The sequence below is a fragment of the Mauremys reevesii genome, unplaced genomic scaffold (genome assembly GCF_016161935.1).
Source record: "Mauremys reevesii isolate NIE-2019 unplaced genomic scaffold, ASM1616193v1 Contig139, whole genome shotgun sequence".
In the NCBI taxonomy this organism is placed as follows: Eukaryota; Metazoa; Chordata; order Testudines; family Geoemydidae; genus Mauremys; species Mauremys reevesii.
Window position 1 is genome coordinate 104,630 of NW_024100759.1, and position 23,786 is coordinate 128,415.

The window sequence follows — 23,786 nt, forward strand, 5'->3', positions numbered from 1 at the left end:
GTCAACATTTTATTAAGATGAAGATCAAAGAAAAAAATTATGCGGTACAGAGTTTCGGCGTAGAAGTTTCTGGTGCTCAGGGAACAACGTACAGCTTACGCAAGGGGTGCAAAGTTCGGTTTAAAATGGGGTGGCGTAAAAAATACATAATCTGCAATAGCCCTGACTGGGGGTAAAAGGTTAACGTACAGCCACTGAGTTAGGAGGGTATGTTGTCCATATGAGGGCTACGTTCAGGTGTGGAGTAACGAGCGTTCTGACGATGAGGATGGATTGACCAGCGTTAGGTGAGTTTTAACGTTCGGTGTTTGGGAATCTTTGCCACAATCTAGTTGAAGCAGGGTCAGTATGAAGTCAACCCTGCCATCTGTTGGTGATCTGTCGTCAAGGCCTTTTGGGGCTGATGTCATTTGCATGGTAACACCCACCCCGGATTGCATGATGGGAGTGCTTGTCCAAACGGTCATTTCAGCTGCTGCGGGATCCCCAGTCTCTTTGTTATTGGGGCAGGAGTAATCCAGTGTATTTTCCTGTTGATTTTGGATCAAGGACAGAGTAACTGTACCTGGCATTTGAGGCCTGAGAGCGTCACCCTCGCCTGAAAAGTACTCACCATTAAGGGGTAGGGGTTCCTAACGGCAGTGCATGGAGGGAGGTAGAAATGGATGTTTGTTGGTCTCTTGCAGGTGCTGTTGATGTCCCTTCTGCTGTCCCTGGTGTGGAAAGACAGAAGCGGAGGCGGTTTTGAATCTCTTCAAATTGTTGTTAGTGCTGCAGTTGCTCACCCTAAGCTTATGCCGTTAGATCTCTTTCACGGTGTATTTTGGCCCTGAGAGGTAAAAGGTGTGTTGTTAGGGAGTGAGGTAGCAAACGTTAGTTGCAGAGGTGGTGCATGTGCCACAGAAGTCGTGTGCCCCCCTGGCCCCTGTCCAAGAGTCCAGGATTTGCATAAACCCACCCACTGACCTGTGACTAACAATCTCGCTCTGCTAACTCTTGCAGCAAAACAGGCCAAAGAAAGTGTATGCGAGCACTGTACCACAGCCCCGGTGCTCTTTTCGGTTCCTTCCCACAGAACTTTCCTTCCATAGCAGTCCAGTTCCTTGCTGTTGCTTGGCTAACCACTGCATGCATGTGCTATACCACACCCTGAGCTGATTCCGGGCTTTTGTGCTCAATACAGCCTTGGCGCAATGGGTCAGCGCGTTCGGCTGTTAACCGAAAGGATGGTGGTTCGAGCCCACCCAGGGACGACGCTAAGCCCGTGCTACTTCCTTGCTTCCCTGAGGCCTGTGGGGGGAGCCTCAAAGGTCCCATTTTGCTGCCTCTTGGCCTCAGTGCTTTCAGCTGGTGGTCCAAAGAGCAGGCTGGATGCCATTCAGAAACCCATCTGCCAGCAGCTGTGCCGGAGGCTCAGGCTTAATCCTCAAAGCCGAGCACAAAAACTTTCAGCCGGGAACATTTCGCTCCCTTCCCGCCTCCGCCCAAGCGGCAAGGGAGAAGCGGAGGAGACAGGCCGGCTCAAAGACACCTCCCTCCCACTTCCCTGTACGCTGTGCAAAGCTCTTGGCCTGCCTCATGCCTCGTCAGGAAAGCACGGCCATGCGGCCCAAGCCTGAGTCACGTCCGCGGCCTGGCCCGCCCCGCCCCGGCTGACAGCGCGCAGAGCCACGCGAGTCAATGGCAGGTCGAGTCGGGAGCCTCGGCTCTTTCCCCTGACAGCCACACACACAGCGCTGCCTAGCGCCCCCAGAGCCTCCCTCGTGTTCTCCCGCAGCAGCCGCCTGCCGGTGTGGGTGGGAAAAGGGGACCAGGAAGCACTGCAGCACCATTCCTGGACAGGAGGCCCTCGCCACGCCCAGGCCTGCCTCTTGCCTTCAGCCCAGGCAGCCAGAGGTGCCAGGGAGCTCCCTGGCAGGCCACTTCGCCTCAGCCACCTCTTGCCTCATGGCCTAGGCTCTTGGGGCTCTGCTGGTCACCCGCTCGCTTGAAGGCCCAGAGGGAAAAGAAACAAGCACACACGTAGCAGAGGATGGTTTCGATCCATCGACCTCTGGGTTATGGGCCCAGCACGCTCCCGCTGCGCCACTCTGCTGCTTCTTCACACTCTCCCCCTGCCACCTAGCTGCCACTATCCGGATTAGTGCCTTACACGCCCTCGCTCTGGCAGGCAGATGCGCAGGCTACTAGGCAGCTGCCCTGGTTACAGGATTTTACAGCTAGCTTCTACAGGGTAAAAAGGATCTATTTGGGGTTTGGACCCCATTGGGAGCTGGGTAGCTGAGTGCCAGAGACGGGAGCACTTCTTAAACTGTTTTCAGTTACGCTTGTGGGGGACGAGGTTCAGCCTTGGATCCATGTCTGCAGCAGGCAAGCACCTCTGGCTCAATCGCCCCCCGCCGTATTAGCAGAGTAAAACGCGGAGCGAACGCACACGCCTTGCAAAGGAAGAGGAGCTGGGATCTCGAACAAAAGTCAACATTTTATTAAGATGAAGATCAAAGAAAAAAAAAGTGTACGGTACAGAGTTTCGGCGTAGAAGTTTCTGGTGCTCAGGGAACAACGTACAGCTTACCCAAGGGGTGCAAAGTTCGGTTTAAAATGGGGTGGCGTAAAAAATACATAATCTGCAATAGCCCTGACTGGGGGTAAAAGGTTAACGTACAGCCACTGAGTTAGGAGGGTATGTTGTCCATATGAGGGCTACGTTCAGGTGTGGAGTATAACGAGGTTACGACGATGAGGATGGATTGACCCGCGTTAGGTGAGTTTTAACGTTCGGTGTTTGGGAATCTTTGCCACAATCTAGTTGAAGCAGGGTCAGTATGAAGTCAACCCTGCCATCTGTTGGTGATCTGTCGTCAAGGCCTTTTGGGGCTGATGTCATTTGCATGGTAACACCCACCCCGGATTGCATGATGGGAGTGCTTGTCCAAACGGTCATTTCAGCTGCTGCGGGATCCCCAGTCTCTTTGTTATTGGGGCAGGAGTAATCCAGTGTATTTTCCTGTTGATTTTGGATCAAGGACAGAGTAACTGTACCTGGCATTTGAGGCCTGAGAGCGTCACCCTCGCCTGAAAAGTACTCCCCATTAAGGGGTAGGGGTTCCTAACGGCAGCGCATGGAGGGAGGTAGAAATGGATGTTTGTTGGTCTCTTGCAGGTGCTGCTGATGTCCTTTCTGCTGTCCCTCGTGTGGAGAGGCAGAGGCGGTTTTGAATCTCTTCAAATTGTTGTTAGTGCTGCAGTTGCTCACCCTAAGCTTATGCCGTTAGGTCTCTTTCACGGTGTATTTTGGCCCTGAGAGGTAAAAGGTGTGTTGTTAGGGAGTGAGGTAGCAAACGTTAGTTGCAGCGGTGGTGCATGTGCCACAGAAATCGTGTGCCCCCCCCCCCGCCCCCATCCAAGAGTCCAGGATTTGCATAAACCCACCCACTGACCAACAATCTCACTCTGCTAACTCTTGCAGCAAAACAGGCCAAAGAAAGTGTATGCGAGCACTGTACCACAGCCCGGTGCTCTTTCGGTTCCTTCCCGCAGAAGTTTCCTTCCATAGCAGTCCAGTTCCTTGCTGTTGCTTGGCTAACCACTGCATGCATGTGCTATACCGTACCCTGAGCTGATTCCGGGCTATTGTGCTCAATACAGCCTTGCCCTTCCATGTCTCTGTGGCGCAATGGGTCAGCGCGTTCGGCTGTTAACCGAAAGGATGGTGGTTCGAGCCCACCCAGGGACGACGCTAAGCCTGTGCTACTTCCTTGCTTCCCTGAGGCCTGTGGGGGGAGCCTCAAAGGTCCCATTTTGCTGCCTCTTGGCCTCAGTGCTTTCAGCTGGTGGTCCAAAGAGCAGGCTGGATGCCATTCAGAAACCCATCTGCCAGCAGCCGTGCCGGAGGCTCAGGCTTAATCCTCAAAGCCGAGCACAAAAACTTTCAGCCGGGAACATTTCGCTCCCTTCCCGCCTCCGCCCAAGCGGCAAGGGAGAAGCGGAGGAGACAGGCCGGCTCAAAGACACCTCCCTCCCACTTCCCTGTACGCTATGCAAAGCTCTTGGCCTGCCTCATGCCTCGTCAGGAAAGCACGGCCATGCGGCCCAAGCCTGAGTCACATCCGCGGCCTGGCCCGCCCCGCCCCGGCTGACAGCGCGTAGAGCCACGCGAGTCAATGGCAGGTCGAGTCGGGAGCCTCGGCTCTTTCCCCTGACAGCCACACACACAGCGCTGCCTAGCGCCCCCAGAGCCTCCCTCGTGTTCTCCCGCAGCAGCCGCCTGCCGGTGTGGGTGGGAAAAGGGGACCAGGAAGCACTGCAGCACCATTCCTGGACAGGAGGCCCTCGCCACGCCCAGGCCTGCCTCTTGCCTTCAGCCCAGGCAGCCAGAGGTGCCAGGGAGCTCCCTGGCAGGCCGCCACTTCGCCTCAGCCACCTCTTGCCTCATGGCCTAGGCTCTTGGGGCTCTGCTGGTCACCCGCTCGCTTGAAGGCCCAGAGGAAAAGAAACAAGCGCACACGTAGCAGAGGATGGTTTCGATCCATCGACCTCTGGGTTATGGGCCCAGCACGCTCCGCTGCGCCACTCTGCTGCTTCTTCACACTCTCCCCTGCCACCTAGCTGCCACTATCCGGATTAGTGCCTTACACCCTCGCTCTGGCAGGCAGATGCGCAGGCTAGGCAGCTGCCCTGGTTACAGGATTTTACAGCGAGCTTCTACAGGGTAACAAGGATCTATTTGGGGTTTGGACCCCATTGGGAGCTGGGTAGCTGAGTGCCAGAGACGGGAGCACTTCTTAAACTGTTTTCAGTTACGCTTGTGGGGGACGAGGTTCAGCCTTGGATCCATGTCTGCAGCAGGCAAGCACCTCTGGCTCAATCACCCCCCGCCGTATTAGCAGAGTAAAATGCGGAGCGAACGCACACGCCTTGCAAAGGAAGAGGAGCTGGGATCTCGAACAAAAGTCAACATTTTATTAAGATGAAGTTCAAAGAAAAAAAAAGTCTACGGTACAGAGTTTCGGCGTAGAAGTTTCTGGTGCTCAGGGAACAACGTACAGCTTACCCAAGGGGTGCAAAGTTCGGTTTAAAATGGGGTGGCATAAAAAATACATAATCTGCAATAGCCCTGACTGGGGTAAAGGTTAACGTACAGCCACTGAGTTAGGAGGGTATGTTGTCCATATGAGGGCTACGTTCAGGTGTGGAGTATAACGAGCGGTTCTGACGATGAGGATGGATTGACCAGCGTTAGGTGAGTTTTAACGTTCGGTGTTTGGGAATCTTTGCCACAATCTAGTTGAAGCAGGGTCAGTATGAAGTCAACCCTGCCATCTGTTGGTGATCTGTCGTCAAGGCCTTTTGGGGCTGATGTCATTTGCATGGTAACACCCACCCCGGATTGCATGATGGGAGTGCTTGTCCAAACGGTCATTTCAGCTGCTGCGGGATCCCCAGTCTCTTTGTTATTGGGGCAGGAGTAATCCAGTGTATTTTCCTGTTGATTTTGGATCAAGGACAGAGTAACTGTACCTGGCATTTGAGGCCTGAGAGCGTCACCCTCGCCTGAAAAGTACTCACCATTAAGGGGTAGGGGTTCCTAACGGCAGCGCATGGAGGGAGGTAGAAATGGATGTTTGTTGGTCTCTTGCAGGTCCTGCTGATGTCCTTTCTGCTGTCCCTGGTGTGGAAAGACAGAGGCAGAGGTGGTTTTGAATCTCTTCAAATTGTTGTTAGTGCTGCAGTTGCTCACCCTAAGCTTATGCCGTTAGGTCTCTTTCACGGTGTATTTTGGCCCTGAGAGGTAAAAGGTGTGTTGTTAGGGAGTGAGGTAGCAAACGTTAGTTGCAGAGGTGGTGCATGTGCCACAGAAGTCGTGTGCCCCCCCGCCCCCGTCCAAGAGTCCAGGATTTGCATAAACCCACCCACTGACCAACAATCTCACTCTGCCAACTCTTGCAGCAAAACAGGCCAAAGAAAGTGTATGCGAGCACTGTACCACAGCCCCGGTGCTCTTTTCGGTTCCTTCCCGCAGAAGTTTCCTTCCATAGCAGTCCAGTTCCTTGCTGTTGCTTGGCTAACCACTGCATGCATGTGCTATACCGTACCCTGAGCTGATTCCGGGCTTTTGTGCTCAATACAGCCTTGCCCCTCCATGTCTCTGTGGCGCAATGGGTCAGCGCGTTCGGCTGTTAACCGAAAGGATGGTGGTTCGAGCCCACCCAGGGACGACGCTAAGCCCGTGCTACTTCCTTGCTTCCCTGAGGCCTGTGGGGGGAGCCTCAAAGGTCCCATTTTGCTGCCTCTTGGCCTCAGTGCTTTCAGCTGGTGGTCCAAAGAGCAGGCTGGATGCCATTCAGAAACCCATCTGCCAGCAGCCGTGCCGGAGGCTCAGGCTTAATCCTCAAAGCCGAGCACAAAAACTTTCAGCCGGGAACATTTCGCTCCCTTCCCGCCTCCGCCCAAGCGGCAAGGGAGAAGCGGAGAGACAGGCCGGCTCAAGACACCTCCTCCCACTTCCCTGTACGCTGTGCAAAGCTCTTGGCCTGCCTCATGCCTCGTCAGGAAAGCACGGCCATGCGGCCCAAGCCTGAGTCACGTCCGCGGCCTGGCCCGCCCGCCCGGCTGACAGCGCGTGAGCCACGCGAGTCAATGGCAGGTCGAGTCGGGAGCCTCGGCTCTTTCCCCTGACAGCCACACACACAGCGCTGCCTAGCGCCCCCAGAGCCTCCCTCGTGTTCTCCCGCAGCAGCCGCCTGCCGGTGTGGGTGGGAAAAGGGGACCAGGAAGCACTGCAGCACCATTCCTGGACAGGAGGCCCTCGCCACGCCCAGGCCTGCCTCTTGCCTTCAGCCCAGGCAGCCAGAGAGCTCCCTGGCAGGCCGCCACTTCGCCTCAGCCACCTCTTGCCTCATGGCCTAGGCTCTTGGGGCTCTGCTGGTCACCCGCTCGCTTGAAGGCCCAGAGGGAAAAGAAACAAGCGCACACGTAGCAGAGGATGGTTTCGATCCATCGACCTCTGGGTTATGGGCCCAGCACGCTCCCGCTGCGCCACTCTGCTGCTTCTTCACACTCTCCCCCTGCCACCTAGCTGCCACTATCCGGATTAGTGCCTTACACCCTCGCTCTGGCAGGCAGATGCGCAGGCTACTAGGCAGCTGCCCTGGTTACAGGATTTTACAGCTAGCTTCTACAGGGTAAAAAGGATCTATTTGGGGTTTGGACCCCATTGGGAGCTGGGTAGCTGAGTGCCAGAGACGGGAGCACTTCTTAAACTGTTTTCAGTTACGCTTGTGGGGACGAGGTTCAGCCTTGGATCCATGTCTGCAGCAGGCAAGCACCTCTGGCTCAATCACCCCCCGCCGTATTAGCAGAGTAAAACGCGGAGCGAACGCACACGCCTTGCAAAGGAAGAGGAGCTGGGATCTCGAACAAAAGTCAACATTTTATTAAGATGAAGTTCAAAGAAAAAAAAAGTCTACGGTACAGAGTTTCGGCGTAGAAGTTTCTGGTGCTCAGGGAACAACGTACAGCTTACCCAAGGGGTGCAAAGTTCGGTTTAAAATGGGGTGGCATAAAAAATACATAATCTGCAATAGCCGTGACTGGGGTAAAGGTTAACGTACAGCCACTGAGTTAGGAGGGTATGTTGTCCATATGAGGGCTACGTTCAGGTGTGGAGTATAACGAGCGATTCTGACGATGAGGATGGATTGACCCGCGTTAGGTGAGTTTTAACGTTCGGTGTTTGGGAATCTTTGCCACAATCTAGTTGAAGCAGGGTCAGTATGAAGTCAACCCTGCCATCTGTTGGTGATCTGTCGTCAAGGCCTTTTGGGGCTGATGTCATTTGCATGGTAACACCCACCCCGGATTGCATGATGGGAGTGCTTGTCCAAACGGTCATTTCAGCTGCTGCGGGATCCCCAGTCTCTTTGTTATTGGGGCAGGAGTAATCCAGTGTATTTTCCTGTTGATTTTGGATCAAGGACAGAGTAACTGTACCTGGCATTTGAGGCCTGAGAGCGTCACCCTCGCCTGAAAAGTACTCACCATTAAGGGTAGGGGTTCCTAACGGCAGCGCATGGAGGAGGTAGAAATGGATGTTTGTTGGTCTCTTGCAGGTGCTGCTGATGTCCTTTCTGCTGTCCCTGGTGTGGAAAGGCAGAGGCGGTTTTGAATCTCTTCAAATTGTTGTTAGTGCTGCAGTTGCTCACCTAAGCTTATGCCGTTAGGTCTCTTTCACGGTGTATTTTGGCCCTGAGAGGTAAAGGTGTGTTGTTAGGAGTGAGGTAGCAAACGTTAGTTGCAGAGGTGGTGCCTGTGCCACAGAAATCGTGTGCCCCCCCGCCCCGTCCAAGAGTCCAGGATTTGCATAAACCCACCCACTGACCAACAATCTCACTCTGCTAACTCTTGCAGCAAAACAGGCCAAAGAAAGTGTATGCGAGCACTGTACCACAGCCCGGTGCTCTTTTCGGTTCCTTGCCGCAGAAGTTTCCTTCCATAGCAGTCCAGTTCCGTGCTGTTGCTTGGCTAACCACTGCATGCATGTGCTATACCGTACCCTGAGCTGATTCCGGGCTTTTGTGCTCAATACAGCCTTGCCCCTCCATGTCTCTGTGGCGCAATGGGTCAGCGCGTTCGGCTGTTAACCGAAAGGATGGTGGTTCGAGCCCACCCAGGGACGACGCTAAGCCCGTGCTACTTCCTTGCTTCCCTGAGGCCTGTGGGAGCCTCAAAGGTCCCATTTTGCTGCCTCTTGGCCTCAGTGCTTTCAGCTGGTGGTCCAAAGAGCAGGCTGGATGCCATTCAGAAACCCATCTGCCAGCAGCCGTGCGGAGGCTCAGGCTTAATCCTCAAAACCGAGCACAAAACTTTCAGCCGGGAACATTTCGCTCCTTCCCGCCTCCGCCCAAGCGGCAAGGGAGAAGCGGAGAGACAGGCGGCTCAAAGACACCTCCCTCCCACTTCCCTGTACGCTGTGCAAAGCTCTTGGCCTGCCTCATGCCTCGTCAGGAAAGCACGGCCATGCGGCCCAAGCCTGAGTCACGTCCGCGGCCTGGCCCGCCCCGCCCCGGCTGACAGCGCGTAGAGCCACGCGAGTCAATGGCAGGTCGAGTCGGGAGCCTCGGCTCTTTCCCCTGACAGCCACACACACAGCGCTGCCTAGCGCCCCCAGAGCCTCCCTCGTGTTCTCCCGCAGCAGCCGCCTGCCGGTGTGGGTGGGAAAAGGGGACCAGGAAGCACTGCAGCACCATTCCTGGACAGGAGGCCCTCGCCACGCCCAGGCCTGCCTCTTGCCTTCAGCCCAGGCAGCCAGAGGTGCCAGGGAGCTCCCTGGCAGGCCGCCACTTCGCCTCAGCCACCTCTTGCCTCATGGCCTAGGCTCTTGGGGCTCTGCTGGTCACCCGCTCGCTTGAAGGCCCAGAGGGAAAGAAACAAGCGCACACGTAGCAGAGGATGGTTTCGATCCATCGACCTCTGGGTTATGGGCCCAGCACGCTCCCGCTGCGCCACTCTGCTGCTTCTTCACACTCTCCCCCTGCCACCTAGCTGCCACTATCCGGATTAGTGCCTTACACACCCTCGCTCTGGCAGGCAGATGCGCAGGCTACTAGGCAGCTGCCCTGGTTACAGGATTTTACAGCTAGCTTCTACAGGGTAAAAAGGATCTATTTGGGGTTTGGACCCCATTGGGAGCTGGGTAGCTGAGTGCCAGAGACGGGAGCACTTCTTAAACTGTTTTCAGTTACGCTTGTGGGGGACGAGGTTCAGCCTTGGATCCATGTCTGCAGCAGGCAAGCACCTCTGGCTCAATCACCCCCCGCCGTATTAGCAGAGTAAAACGCGGAGCGAACGCACACGCCTTGCAAAGGAAGAGGAGCTGGGATCTCGAACAAAAGTCAACATTTTATTAAGATGAAGTTCAAAGAAAAAAAAAGTCTACGGTACAGAGTTTCGGCGTAGAAGTTTCTGGTGCTCAGGGAACAACGTACAGCTTACCCAAGGGGTGCAAAGTTCGGTTTAAAATGGGGTGGCATAAAAAATACATAATCTGCAATAGCCTGACTGGGGTAAAGGTTAACGTACAGCCACTGAGTTAGGAGGGTATGTTGTCCATATGAGGTCTACGTTCATGTGTGGAGTATAACGAGCGGTTACGACGATGAGGATGGATTGACCCGCGTTAGGTGAGTTTTAACGTTCGGTGTTTGGGAATCTTTGCCACAATCTAGTTGAAGCAGGGTCAGTATGAAGTCAACCCTGCCATCTGTTGGTGATCTGTCGTCAAGGCCTTTTGGGGCTGATGTCATTTGCATGGTAACACCCACCCCGGATTGCATGATGGGAGTGCTTGTCCAAACGGTCATTTCAGCTGCTGCGGGATCCCCAGTCTCTTTGTTATTGGGGCAGGAGTAATCCAGTGTATTTTCCTGTTGATTTTGGATCAAGGACAGAGTAACTGTACCTGGCATTTGAGGCCTGAGAGCGTCACCCTCGCCTGAAAAGTACTCACCATTAAGGGTAGGGGTTCCTAACGGCAGCGCATGGAGGGAGGTAGAAATGGATGTTTGTTGGTCTCTTGCAGGTCCTGCTGATGTCCTTTCTGCTGTCCCTGGTGTGGAAAGACAGAGGCAGAGGTGGTTTTGAATCTCTTCAAATTGTTGTTAGTGCTGCAGTTGCTCACCTAAGCTTATGCCGTTAGGTCTCTTTCACGGTGTATTTTGGCCCTGAGAGGTAAAAGGTGTGTTGTTAGGAGTGAGGTAGCAAACGTTAGTTGCAGAGGTGGTGCATGTGCCACAGAAGTCGTGTGCCCCCGCCCCGTCCAAGAGTCCAGGATTTGCATAAACCCACCCACTGACCAACAATCTCACTCTGCCAACTCTTGCAGCAAAACAGGCCAAAGAAAGTGTATGAGCACTGTACCACAGCCCGGTGCTCTTTTCGGTTCCTTCCGCAGAAGTTTCCTTCCATAGCAGTCCAGTTCCTTGCTGTTGCTTGGCTAACCACTGCATGCATGTGCTATACCGTACCCTGAGCTGATTCCGGGCTTTTGTGCTCAATACAGCCTTGCCCCTCCATGTCTCTGTGGCGCAATGGGTCAGCGCGTTCGGCTGTTAACCCGAAAGGATGGTGGTTCGAGCCCACCCAGGACGGCGCTAAGCCCGTGCTACTTCCTTGCTTCCCTGAGGCCTGTGGGGGGAGCCTCAAAGGTCCCATTTTGCTGCCTCTTGGCCTCAGTGCTTTCAGCTGGTGGTCCAAAGAGCAGGCTGGATGCCATTCAGAAACCCATCTGCCAGCAGCCGTGCCGGAGGCTCAGGCTTAATCCTCAAAGCCGAGCACAAAACTTTCAGCCGGGAACATTCGCTCCTTCCGCCTCCGCCCAAGCGGCAAGGGAGAAGCGGAGGAGACAGGCCGGCTCAAAGACACCTCCTCCCACTTCCCTGTACGCTGTGCAAAGCTCTTGGCCTGCCTCATGCCTCGTCAGGAAAGCACGGCCATGCGGCCCAAGCCTGAGTCACGTCCAGCGGCCTGGCCCGCCCGCCCGGCTGACAGCGCGTAGAGCCACGAGTCAATGGCAGGTCAGTCGGGAGCCTCGGCTCTTTCCTGACAGCCACACACACAGCGCTGCCTAGCGCCCCAGAGCCTCCCTCGTGTTCTCCGCAGCAGCCGCCTGCCGGTGTGGGTGGGAAAAGGGGACCAGGAAGCACTGCAGCACCATTCCTGGACAGGAGGCCCTCGCCACGCCCAGGCCTGCCTCTTGCCTTCAGCCCAGGCAGCCAGAGAGCTCCCTGGCAGGCCGCCACTTCGCCTCAGCCACCTCTTGCCTCATGGCCTAGGCTCTTGGGGCTCTGCTGGTCACCCGCTCGCTTGAAGGCCCAGAGGGAAAAGAAACAAGCGCACACGTAGCAGAGGATGGTTTCGATCCATCGACCTCTGGGTTATGGGCCCAGCACGCTCCCGCTGCGCCACTCTGCTGCTTCTTCACACTCTCCCCCTGCCACCTAGCTGCCACTATCCGGATTAGTGCCTTACACCCTCGCTCTGGCAGGCAGATGCGCAGGCTACTAGGCAGCTGCCCTGGTTACAGGATTTTACAGCTAGCTTCTACAGGGTAAAAGGATCTATTTGGGGTTTGGACCCCATTGGGAGCTAGGTAGCTGAGTGCCAGAGACGGGAGCACTTCTTAAACTGTTTTCAGTTACGCTTGTGGGGGACGAGGTTCAGCCTTGGATCCATGTCTGCAGCAGGCAAGCACCTCTGGCTCAATCACCCCCCGCCGTATTAGCAGAGTAAAATGCGGAGCGAACGCACACGCCTTGCAAAGGAAGAGGAGCTGGGATCTCGAACAAAAGTCAACATTTTATTAAGATGAAGTTCAAAGAAAAAAAGTCTACGGTACAGAGTTTTGGCGTAGAAGTTTCTGGTGCTCAGGAACAACGTACAGCTTACCCAAGGGTGCAAAGTTCGGTTTAAAATGGGGTGGCATAAAAATACATAATCTGCAATAGCCTGACTGGGGTAAAGGTTAACGTACAGCCACTGAGTTAGGAGGGTATGTTGTCCATATGAGGGCTACGTTCAGGTGTGGAGTATAACGAGCGATTACGACGATGAGGATGGATTGACCCGCGTTAGGTGAGTTTTAACGTTCGGTGTTTGGGAATCTTTGCCACAATCTAGTTGAAGCAGGGTCAGTATGAAGTCAACCCTGCCATCTGTTGGTGATCTGTCGTCAAGGCCTTTTGGGGCTGATGTCATTTGCATGGTAACACCCACCCCGGATTGCATGATGGGAGTGCTTGTCCAAACGGTCATTTCAGCTGCTGCGGGATCCCCAGTCTCTTTGTTATTGGGGCAGGAGTAATCCAGTGTATTTTCCTGTTGATTTTGGATCAAGGACAGAGTAACTGTACCTGGCATTTGAGGCCTGAGAGCGTCACCCTCGCCTGAAAAGTACTCACCATTAAGGGGTAGGGGTTCCTAACGGCAGCGCATGGAGGGAGGTAGAAATGGATGTTTGTTGGTCTCTTGCAGGTGCTGCTGATGTCCTTTCTGCTGTCCCTGGTGTGGAAAGGCAGAGGCGGTTTTGAATCTCTTCAAATTGTTGTTAGTGCTGCAGTTGCTCACCTAAGCTTATGCCGTTAGGTTTCTTTCACGGTGTATTTTGGCCCTGAGAGGTAAAAGGTGTGTTGTTAGGGAGTGAGGTAGCAAACGTTAGTTGCAGAGGTGGTGCATGTGCCACAGAAATCGTGTGCCCCCCCCCCCCCGCCCCCGTCCAAGAGTCCAGGATTTGCATAAACCCACCCACTGACCAACAATCTCACTCTGCTAACTCTTGCAGCAAAACAGGCCAAAGAAAGTGTATCACGAGCACTGTACCACAGCCCGGTGCTCTTTTAGGTTCCTTCCATGAAGTTTCCTTCCATAGCAGTCCAGTTCCTTGCTGTTGCTTGGCTAACCACTGCATGCATGTGCTATACCGTACCCTGAGCTGATTCCGGGCTTTTGTGCTCAATACAGCCTTGCCCCTCCATGTCTCTGTGGCGCAATGGGTCAGCGCGTTCGGCTGTTAACCGAAAGGATGGTGGTTCGAGCCCACCCAGGACGGCGCTAAGCCCGTGCTACTTCCTTGCTTCCCTGAGGCCTGTGGGGAGCCTCAAAGGTCCCATTTTGCTGCCTCTTGGCCTCAGTGCTTTCAGCTGGTGGTCCAAGAGCAGGCTGGATGCCATTCAGAAACCCATCTGCCAGCAGCCGTGCCGGAGGCTCAGGCTTAATCCTCAAAACCGAGCACAAAAACTTTCAGCCGGGAACATTTCGCTCCCTTCCGCCTCCGCCCAGCGGCAAGGGAGAAGCGGAGAGACAGGCCGGCTCAAAGACACCTCCTCCCACTTCCCTGTACGCTGTGCAAAGCTCTTGGCCTGCCTCATGCCTCGTCAGGAAAGCACGGCCATGCGGCCCAAGCCTGAGTCACGTCCGCGGCCTGGCCCGCCCGCCCGGCTGACAGCGCGTGAGCCACGCGAGTCAATGGCAGGTCGAGTCGGGAGCCTCGGCTCTTTCCCCTGACAGCCACACACACAGCGCTGCCTAGCGCCCCAGAGCCTCCTCGTGTTCTCCCGCAGCAGCCGCCTGCCGGTGTGGGTGGGAAAAGGGGACCAGGAAGCACTGCAGCACCATTCCTGGACAGGAGGCCCTCGCCACGCCCAGGCCTGCCTCTTGCCTTCAGCCCAGGCAGCCAGAGGCTCCCTGGCAGGCCGCCACTTCGCCTCAGCCACCTCTTGCCTCATGGCCTAGGCTCTTGGGGCTCTGCTGGTCACCGCTCGCTTGAAGGCCCAGAGGAAAAGAAACAAGCGCACCGTAGCAGAGGATGGTTTCGATCCATCGACCTCTGGGTTATGGGCCCAGCACGCTCCGCTGCGCCACTCTGCTGCTTCTTCACACTCTCCCCTGCCACCTAGCTGCCACTATCCGGATTAGTGCCTTACACCCTCGCTCTGGCAGGCAGATGCGCAGGCTACTAGGCAGCTGCCTGGTTACAGGATTTTACAGCTAGCTTCTACAGGGTAAAAGGATCTATTTGGGGTTTGGACCCCATTGGGAGCTGGGTAGCTGAGTGCCAGAGACAGGAGCACTTCTTAAACTGTTTTCAGTTACGCTTGTGGGGACGAGGTTCAGCCTTGGATCCATGTCTGCAGCAGGCAAGCACCTCTGGCTCAATCACCCCCGCCGTGTTAGCAGAGTAAAACGCGGAGGCAAACGCACACGCCTTGCAAAGGAAGAGGAGCTGGGATCTCGAACAAAGTCAACATTTTATTAAGATGAAGTTCAAAGAAAAAAAGTCTACGGTACAGAGTTTAGCGTAGAAGTTTCTGGTGCTCAGGAACAACGTACAGCTTACCCAAGGGTGCAAAGTTCGGTTTAAAATGGGGTGGCATAAAAATACATAATCTGCAATAGCCCTGACTGGGGTAAAGGTTAACGTACAGCCACTGAGTTAGGAGGGTATGTTGTCCATATGAGGGCTACGTTCAGGTGTGGAGTATAACGGCGATTCTGACGATGAGGATGGATTGACCCGCGTTAGGTGAGTTTTAACGTTCGGTGTTTGGGAATCTTTGCCACAATCTAGTTGAAGCAGGGTCAGTATGAAGTCAACCCTGCCATCTGTTGGTGATCTGTCGTCAAGGCCTTTTGGGGCTGATGTCATTTGCATGGTAACACCCACCCGGATTGCATGATGGGAGTGCTTGTCCAAGCGGTCATTTCAGCTGCTGGGATCCCCAGTCTCTTTGTTATTGGGGCAGGAGTAATCCAGTGTATTTTCCTGTTGATTTTGGATCAAGGACAGAGTAACTGTACCTGGCATTTGAGGCCTGAGGCGTCACCCTCGCCTGAAAAGTACTCACCATTAAGGGTAGGGGTTCCTAACGGCAGCGCATGGAGGAGGTAGAAATGGATGTTTGTTGGTCTCTTGCAGGTGCTGCTGATGTCCTTTCTGCTGTTCCTGGTGTGGAGAGGCAGAGGCGGTTTTGAATCTCTTCAAATTGTTGTTAGTGCTGCAGTTGCTCACCCTAAGCTTATGCCGTTAGGTCTCTTTCACAGTGTATTTTGGCCCTGAGAGGTAAAGGTGTGTTGTTAGGGAGTGAGGTAGCAAACGTTAGTTGCAGAGGTGGTGCATGTGCCACAGAAGTCGTGTGCCCCCGCCCCCGTCCAAGAGTCCAGGATTTGCATAAACCCACCCACTGACCAACAATCTCACTCTGCTAACTCTTGCAGCAAAACTTTTCTGCCAGGTTCTCATTCCGAACTGTATTCCTATGAACTTAAGCTTTTAAATAGCATCACAGTCCACTTCCTTCAGTATATCTCAATTTTTTACTTATCTGTCTAAGATTTTAAGTGTATGCTTTAACACACTATTTATAGTGGAATAATAATTAATTCTATTTTTCAACTAAAGAGAGAAGAAAACGATAAAATGTGTATTTAGAGAGTTCGGCAGAATCTCAGGATGTTAAACACATATATTTTCAATCTCTCTTAAATTGCTATTCTTTGGAACCCATGTCCCTTGTCTATCGATTTTTATGTAGGTTGGGTGAGTCCGAAATCATTAACTACTAAGTACCGTTCTACTGTTTTGATTCATATGACCAGGATTACTACACTTTATTACTCCTGCCCTATTAAGAAAGTGTTTGGGGATCCCACAGCAGCCAAAATCACCATTTGGACAAGCACCCCCATCATGCAATGCGGGGTGGGTGTGACCATGCACATCAGCAACCAAAAGCCTTTACAACACATCACCAACAGATGGCAGGGTAGAGTTCATTCTGACCCTGCTTACATCCTCCCCACAGCCAAGAGTTGGTGGTCCTGATAAATCACACTCCCTATTATACCAGCTCATTGGTATTGAATGCTGAAGTTATGGCTAGCACAAGTAGCCACCCATCTCTGCCCTGTAGCATCCAGCTTAGCCCTTCTTAACACATAAGTCAGTGGATTGTTCTCTGTGCATACCTGAAACTGAGCACCAGACAAGTAGTCTCGAAATTTCTCAATGATGTCCCATTTCAAGGCCAAGAACTGCAGCTGGTGGATGGGATAGTGAGATTTGCTATCAGACAGTCCTCAGCTGGCAAAGGCTACAGATTTACATTTACTTTCCACTTCCTGGTAGGAGAGTGCTCCCAGACCCTCCAAATTGGCATCAGCATGCAGGATACTGTTTGTTTGGTCAGCAAGGACTAGGACTGGCACATGAATCAGGCAAATAATGATTTCCCGTAAAGCCCTGTCACATCTCTCATCCCGCCATGTCCCCAATGGAGAGGAGAGGAGCCCCTCCCCTGTCCCAGGCCAGGCGTACCAGATCTGTGGGGGCAGATGTCCATGGCCCAGCCCAGGTGAGCTGGAGCTGCTGGGAAGAGAAGTTCCTTCCTCAGCCCAAGCCCACAGAGTTGATGTTGCAGTGGGGGAGATGTATTTCTAACATGGTTTTTAGATGCTCTGATGAGAGGGAGCAGAAGTTAGATTTTTCTTCTCCTTACATTTCAAATTCTCCACCCCACCTAACCATTTTCTGCTCTAGCCTGATCTCTCTCTTATGTGTCCAGGGCCGTCCTTACCCATAGCCAGCTGCCTAGGGCACCACTAGGTGTGGGGCACTGCTCTGATGGGAGCCTGGACAGACAGGAAGCAGTGGAGCATGTAAGAGCAGGGCTGCTGGGTCCTAGAGAGAGCCGAATGCAGCACAGTCTGAGGGAGGATTGGCTGCTGGGGTCTCTGGGAAGGGGAGGGGTTGAGGAGGGAGCTCACCTGTGAGTGTGACTCTTTCCCCCGGCTGAGGTGAGGTGAGGCAGGCCCTGCGGCTCTGGAACCAGTATCCTCTGTTGTCCCCCATAACATCCATTCTTCTCCCACCCTGCCCCATGGAGCACCCCTCCTTTCTCCCTCCTCCCCAGGAGCATCCTCTCTCTCTCCTCCCTCCCCTCCATCAGGGATGGGTTGGGTGAGGTGCTGGGGGGTAGGTGGGGGGAGGAGGCTGGCTCCTGCCTGCTGAGGAATGAAAGTGAAAGTAACTCACTTCCTGGGCAGTGAGCCAGGATTGGAATGTCACAGGGGCTGGGCTGGGGTTAGCCAGATGTGTGAAAACTCAGGACAGGGGTTGGGATAGGGTGAGCAGATATCCCTATTTTATAGGGCCAGTCCCAATTTTGGGGTCTTTTTCTTATATAGGCTCCTTTACCCCCACCCCCACCCCTGTCCTGATTTTTCGCACTTGCTGTCTGGTCACTCTGGGTAGGGGGTAATTGGTACCTATATAAGACAAAGCCCCAAATATCGGGACTGGCCTATAAAATCAGGACATCTGGATCTGGTCACCCTAGCTGGGGGCGTGTCTCCCGGGCTGGCAGCTGCCACCGATCCACCTCATCCGGGAGCTGTACAGGGCAGGATGAGCTGCTGTGGCTCCATGGGTGACCTGTCCCTGAGATCAGATGCTGTGCTAACTTCACCATGGTCCGTAAGGCTGGTGGTGGTGCCCATTGGCGTGTGATTGGACCTGAGGGTTTGCTGCTGCTGTTGCCACTCTGCACCCCAAGAGGTGGATTTTGGGGTCTACTGCAGCTGTTGGACCAGCAGTATGAAAGCAGTACTGTGTTGCCATTTAGATTGTCATTTAACAACTTTGTTTGCCAAAATTCTTGCTAACAATCCTGAATCCAATTTCAATATTTAAAAAAAAAAAGTCAATCTCTTAGCCAAAACAGAAAATTAAGTTGTTGACAATTATTAGTGACAGGTTTGGTTTGAGGCAGGGAGTAGGCCAGTTTTCATCAGAGAAACAAAAAATGTTGACTGACTTTCCTATAGCCTGTTACTCCTGATAAGAGCCCTCCAACAACTGTAATATGCTCATCTCCTTACTAGTGTATAGAGCAGGGGTCGGCAACCTTGGCACACATGCCAAAGGTGGCAGGTGAGCTGATTTTTGATGGTACGCAGCGGCAGGCTGAGCGGCTCAGCCATCACTGCTCTGGGGTTCCGGCTGCTGCCCTGTGCCAGCTGGGATACCGGCCGCCAGCCCCACTCAGCACCCGCTGCTGGCCTGGGGACCCCAAGGAACCCCAGGCTGGCAGCGGGCTGGCAGGCCGGGCAGAACCACTCAACCTGCTGTCAGCCTGGGGATCCATTCACTCAGCCGGCAGCGGGCTGGGTGGGCTGGAGGCAGGCTGAGCAGGGCCGGTGGGGTTGAGTGGCTCAGTCTGCTGCCAGTCTGGGGTGCCGGCAGCACTCAGCCTGCTGCTACTCCGGGGTTCGGCTGCCGGCCTGCCAGTCAGGAGCCCAGCCGCCGGCCCCCTCTGCCTCCTGCCAGCCTGGGTGAGCAGAATCCCAGGCTGGTAGCGGGCCTGAGGGGGTTGGCGGCCGGGATCCTGGCTGGCAGGAGTTGGTGGTCAGAACCCCAGACCAGCAGTGGGCTGAGCAGGGCCTGGGATCCTTGTCTAGGTTCCAGCCACCAGTCCCACTCAGCCCGCTGCCGGTCTGGGGTTTCATTTACTCAGCTGGCAGTGGCCTGTTTGAGACCAGTGGCCAGGACCTCAGATAATAGTTTATTTATATAATATACACATAGAGAGAGACCTTCACAAACATTAAAATGTGTTACTGGCATGAGAAACCTTAAATTACAGTGAACTTGGCACACCACTTCTGAAAGGTTGACCCCTGGTATAGACTGACCATATGTTGTACTAAGATTCTCCTGCTTTTTTCCCTGTGAGTCAGTATAGCTTTGCCAGCCCAGAAGTTGGGCAGCCAATGTTTTACATTTTCACAATATTTTCTCAACTTTCATAAAGTAAATACATAGTTACTATGAGTTTAAAAGGCCAGGGACACTTCCTTGTGAAGAATCTGTACAGCAGATCATGCTGGAAGCTGTGAAAATGTCAGTTTTGATGGAACTTTAGAGGCAGTGATTTATCATGTATTTTATCATATGAATGTGCTGCTATTGCCAATGTCTTTCCAAACAAAATAAGGCACAATAGGACTTCTGTAACATTTCTGTGCTACCTTAATCTAGATGAGATGATTCTGTGCTGACTTCATTTTGGTCACTTTGTGCTTTACCTAGCAGTAAAACTAGGGTTATATTTTCCCACTGTTTGGAAACCCAGCAGTAAACTGATTTTGCAGCCAAAAAGCCAGAAAGATTGCTTTTAATTAAAAACAAATCTTTGTTTCAATACCTCTTCATTTGACAAATTAAAAAATTATATTATTTGCATCATTCTGTCAAATCAGAATTTTCTATAGTGCTACTTCTTTAGTGCTAGACCATCAGCATTACAGTGTGCTTAGTTAAGTAAAACTGGTTTAATAACGTGAATGTAGCAAGTTTTCCAATACTGTATGCTTATGTTTGTGTTGCTAAGAGCAGAATAGGCACAGGCACCAGTTTAATAATCTCACCTAGGGCACCATAAATCTGGGGCGGCCCTGCATGCCTTAATTCTCTTTTCCTGGCCTTGTTCCAGAGCCCTCACAGCCCACCTCTGCCCTCCTAACGCTTTCTACTGCACCCTGAACCTCTTATTCCAACTCCCACCTCAAAGCCTGTAACCCTAGCTAGTGCTCTCATGCCCTGCACTCCAAACTCTGGTCCCATGTAACTGATATAGCTTAGTAGCTATGGAGAAATGTAATATTAGCTTAGTATTAATTAATAATGATGGTGTTAGTGGCATTGCCATTCAAAGATACATATGGCATTATATGCAACAAAGTTTTGCTAATATACTAAGCACTCCTTCCTTGATAACTTGGTGTAAGAGACATAAGGGACCAGCCTTGCAGTTCAGGGTTTTCAATTCTGAGGAGGATGCAGTGCTTTGAAAAAGCTAATGTTACTTGAAGCATTTGACTAAGTTAAACTAAAATCAAATCCTAATAAACAAAGAATAAAAACTTAGGGAAACCGAGCTTAGCTGAAAGCATTGAAACTTAAAGTTTTAAGAACAAGTACAATTTTAATGATAGTAGATAGAGAGGAGGAAGTAAGTCAGAATGACAGAGCGTGATGTGTCTAGCGAGGTGGGTTACCTCTTTTATAGGGCACAACGCCTGAAATCCTTCTCCTATGCCCAAATTTCATTCCTTACCCACAAACATTAGGTACTTACTTATAGGCTAGTAAGTTTGTGTTGTTGATGACATGTACATATGCACATAAGTTCCCTTGTGGTGTACGTGTTAATTCTGTGGGTACAACACTGAAAAACCCCTATGCCATTCCCATTGTCGTATTGGTCTAGGTAAAGGTCTTAGACAGGCATGGGTACTTCTATTAAGTAATAAGATAAAGGTCAATTTTCCTTTCGAGTAAAAATACACTATAGAGATGCTCACTTTGGTTTTAGCTTAACATAAGGTGATATGGCCTGTAGGTCTCATGTCATGTGCCCCAACCCCAATCATTTTGATTGCCCTGTGCTGGACTCTTCCAGTTTGTCCACGTCCCTTCTCATGTGGTCCCAACCCCAAAAGTACTCATACATTTCACCCCAATGGCTCCAAAATGTACATAGGTGCTGCTATCAAGCCACCTTTGAGCCTGTGCTGCTGGCAGAGAACAAGGTGAAAATTAGCACGTCACTCAGTCAATTCCTCTGCTCCCAGCAGGTGCATCGGGAAAGCTCCAAGACTACACTTCCCTTTCTCTCATCAGCTTCAGCCCCAGGGTTGGTAAACACAAACCAGTTGGGATTCTCCTGGTCAGGCTGTTTTGAGAGCGTATGGACTTGCCACTTGGGATATTAGTACAAAGATACAATTTCAATTTCTCATAGAGAAAACTGAGGGCAAATTCATATTTGGTAAAAATCTTATTTAGTGAAAGGAAAGGTAGTGACAGCCTCTGTTGGCTGGGGTGCAAAACACTTTCCTCCTGGGAGAAACAAGAAGTTAGAATTAGAAATTTACATCATTTGTTCCAATGTTGCACAGGTTTAATTTTTGCTTCTGTGTAGGTTTGTTTCAGGCTGTGACTCTTGGGTTTATTGGGTTGTTTTTTTTTTTTGGGTTGGAATGGAGCTTTAATTGACATTTTCTGGATTCAATGGCTGACCTGTAACACCAGTTTTGACATAGGTCTGCATATTTTATACAATTAGCCAGTATTCAAGGATTCAATTTTTATAGAGGTTTTAGTGGTCAGGCTTATTTATTTTAGGTTATTTTATCATCCTGCTGTAGCACACCTTTTTGATAAAATGTTGAAATTATTAATTTATGCTATTTGTTAGTTTTTATTTTTAAAAACAAAGTTTTTCTTAGTGTTTGGGTTTTAAATTAAACATTGTTTTGGTTTCAATTTTTCATTTAGGTTTTGGTTAGTTGATGGGATCTTTAAGAACTTTGCATTTAATACTAAAATTTGGACAGCAATAGATTATTTAAAGTAAACCCTGTTTACTTTTTATTTTAATAAAGGTTGCTCTAACCCTGGCCGGGGAGAGGAGATGAGCCTGGCCTTTAACTGAAAAGGAGCAGAGGCATGGGAGGCATGGCCCCGTGAAGGCTGGGGCCAGGTGATGGGGGCATTGCCCTCAATTTTTTTTGTCTAGCCCACCTCAGTCCCCACCAAACGAGAAGAGTCTGATGCCACCTGCTGGTCACTGGGTGTCACTGCTGCTCCATGGGAAACACACGCTGTGCATTACGCCACCTGGCCACTGGGTGTCACTGCTGTACCAAGGGAAACACCTTCTGTGCATTACCCTGAATGACCACGAGGTGTCACTGCTGCGCCAAGGAAAACACCTTCTGTGCATTACTCTGACTGCCCACTGGGTGTCACTGCTGCGCCAAGGGAGACATAAGAACGGCCAGACTGGGTCAGACGCAAAGTCCATCTAGCCCAGTATCCTCCTGTCTCTGCCAGCGGCCAGTGCCAGGTGCCCCAGAGGGAATGAACAGAGCAGGAATCATCCAGTGATCCACCCCTGCCGCCCATTCCCAGCTTCTGGCAAACAGAGGCTACAGGCACCATCCCTGCCCACCCTGGCTAATAGCCACTGATGGACCTGTCCTCTGTTCATTTATCTAGTTCTTTTTGAACCCTGTTATACTCTTGGCCTTCACAACATCCTCTGGCAAGGAGTTCCACAGGTTAACTATGCAACTGCCCTGAGTTTACTCCCCGCATACCCGGGTTGTATATGGAAAAGAGGATGAGGCTGAGGAGAGCCATGATGTGTCTGTCACTGGCTGGTGCCTCAGTTTCCTCTAGGCAGCAGTGCTGCAGGCTCCTTTGGTCAGTGCCCATGCAGCTGTGTCGGGGGAAGGGGGAGTAGAGGCTCATGCCCCCCAGCCCCACGCCCCTCCCCCAGCAGCTGGGGAATCCAGGCCACATGTAACCCTGGTAGCTGGGCCGGGATTAGCCTGGGCCGGGGTAGGGCTGGGGAGGAATTGTGGGGGAGACAGATGCACCCGCTGTGAGGGGAGATCCTCCCATTCCCTGCCAACCCCCATCACTCCTTGCAGCATGGCACCCCCTAGCACTTCTTTCTCTGTCGTGGGGGTGTCTGCTGCCTGCGTCTCCCTTAGCATCATCTCTCCCCACCCTGGGGCACTGCTGTCGCCCATCCTGTGCAAACAGGCAGGCCCTGGTGTGCCCCATGGTGCTGCCCTGCACTTGGGGGGGGGGCTTCTGTTGTATGGAGCCATATTGAAATTTGGGGGGGGCCACGGCGGGGGCCCAGGAATCCTGGGTTCTCCAATCAATTGTGGGTGGGGAGTGGGGTTTAGGGGGTAGTGTGGGGAGGGGCAGGGCTGGGATCCAGGGCTCCTGCTTTTTCTGGTTTTCCATCTCCTGCAGCTGCCTTGGTCCTTTCAGTGCATTTCCTGTTCCAGATTCATTTGCTGACTTGTGCAACTCACCCCAGAGGTTGGCTGCATCTCAGTGTTGGGTAGAGGCACCCTTGGCTGCATCACCTCTAACCGCATCTCTCTCTCCCCTGCAGGTGACCCTGCAGCCACTCGCGAACATCGCCAAGATCGTGGCGCTTTGAGCATTGGGCAGGCAGGGCTGAAGCCTGAAATGGGCCCAGCCCCCTTACTTTTTACAGGGATTAAGAGGGGCAAAGGGGGGCAAATCAGAGGAGGGTGGCCAGGGAGTCGAGCAGGGTGGAAATTGACTGGTCGGGGTCAAGCAGCTGGAGGCAGGGATTGGGAGAGGGCTGAGTGCAAAGTCAGGAGGAGGGGAAGAATAATCTCGGAAG

The 23,786-nt window shown here is 52.6% G+C and overlaps 8 non-coding genes across 8 annotated transcripts; 4 read left to right on the forward strand and 4 right to left on the reverse strand.

Annotated features, from left to right (window-relative positions):
• Positions 1 to 2,023: 2,023 nt before the first annotated feature.
• TRNAM-CAU lies at positions 2,024 to 2,095 on the reverse strand. The gene has a single exon. It is a non-coding gene; the product is annotated as a tRNA-Met (tRNA).
• Positions 2,096 to 3,662: 1,567 nt separating this feature from the next.
• On the forward strand, positions 3,663 to 3,736 carry TRNAN-GUU. Its single transcript has one exon. It is a non-coding gene; the product is annotated as a tRNA-Asn (tRNA).
• A 2,408-nt stretch (positions 3,737 to 6,144) lies between these two features.
• Positions 6,145 to 6,218, forward strand: TRNAN-GUU. The gene has a single exon. It is a non-coding gene; the product is annotated as a tRNA-Asn (tRNA).
• A 758-nt stretch (positions 6,219 to 6,976) lies between these two features.
• TRNAM-CAU lies at positions 6,977 to 7,048 on the reverse strand. Its single transcript has one exon. It is a non-coding gene; the product is annotated as a tRNA-Met (tRNA).
• Positions 7,049 to 8,603: 1,555 nt separating this feature from the next.
• On the forward strand, positions 8,604 to 8,677 carry TRNAN-GUU. The gene has a single exon. It is a non-coding gene; the product is annotated as a tRNA-Asn (tRNA).
• A 764-nt stretch (positions 8,678 to 9,441) lies between these two features.
• Positions 9,442 to 9,513, reverse strand: TRNAM-CAU. Its single transcript has one exon. It is a non-coding gene; the product is annotated as a tRNA-Met (tRNA).
• A 2,385-nt stretch (positions 9,514 to 11,898) lies between these two features.
• TRNAM-CAU lies at positions 11,899 to 11,970 on the reverse strand. Its single transcript has one exon. It is a non-coding gene; the product is annotated as a tRNA-Met (tRNA).
• A 1,559-nt stretch (positions 11,971 to 13,529) lies between these two features.
• On the forward strand, positions 13,530 to 13,602 carry TRNAN-GUU. Its single transcript has one exon. It is a non-coding gene; the product is annotated as a tRNA-Asn (tRNA).
• The last annotated feature ends 10,184 nt before the right edge of the window (positions 13,603 to 23,786 follow it).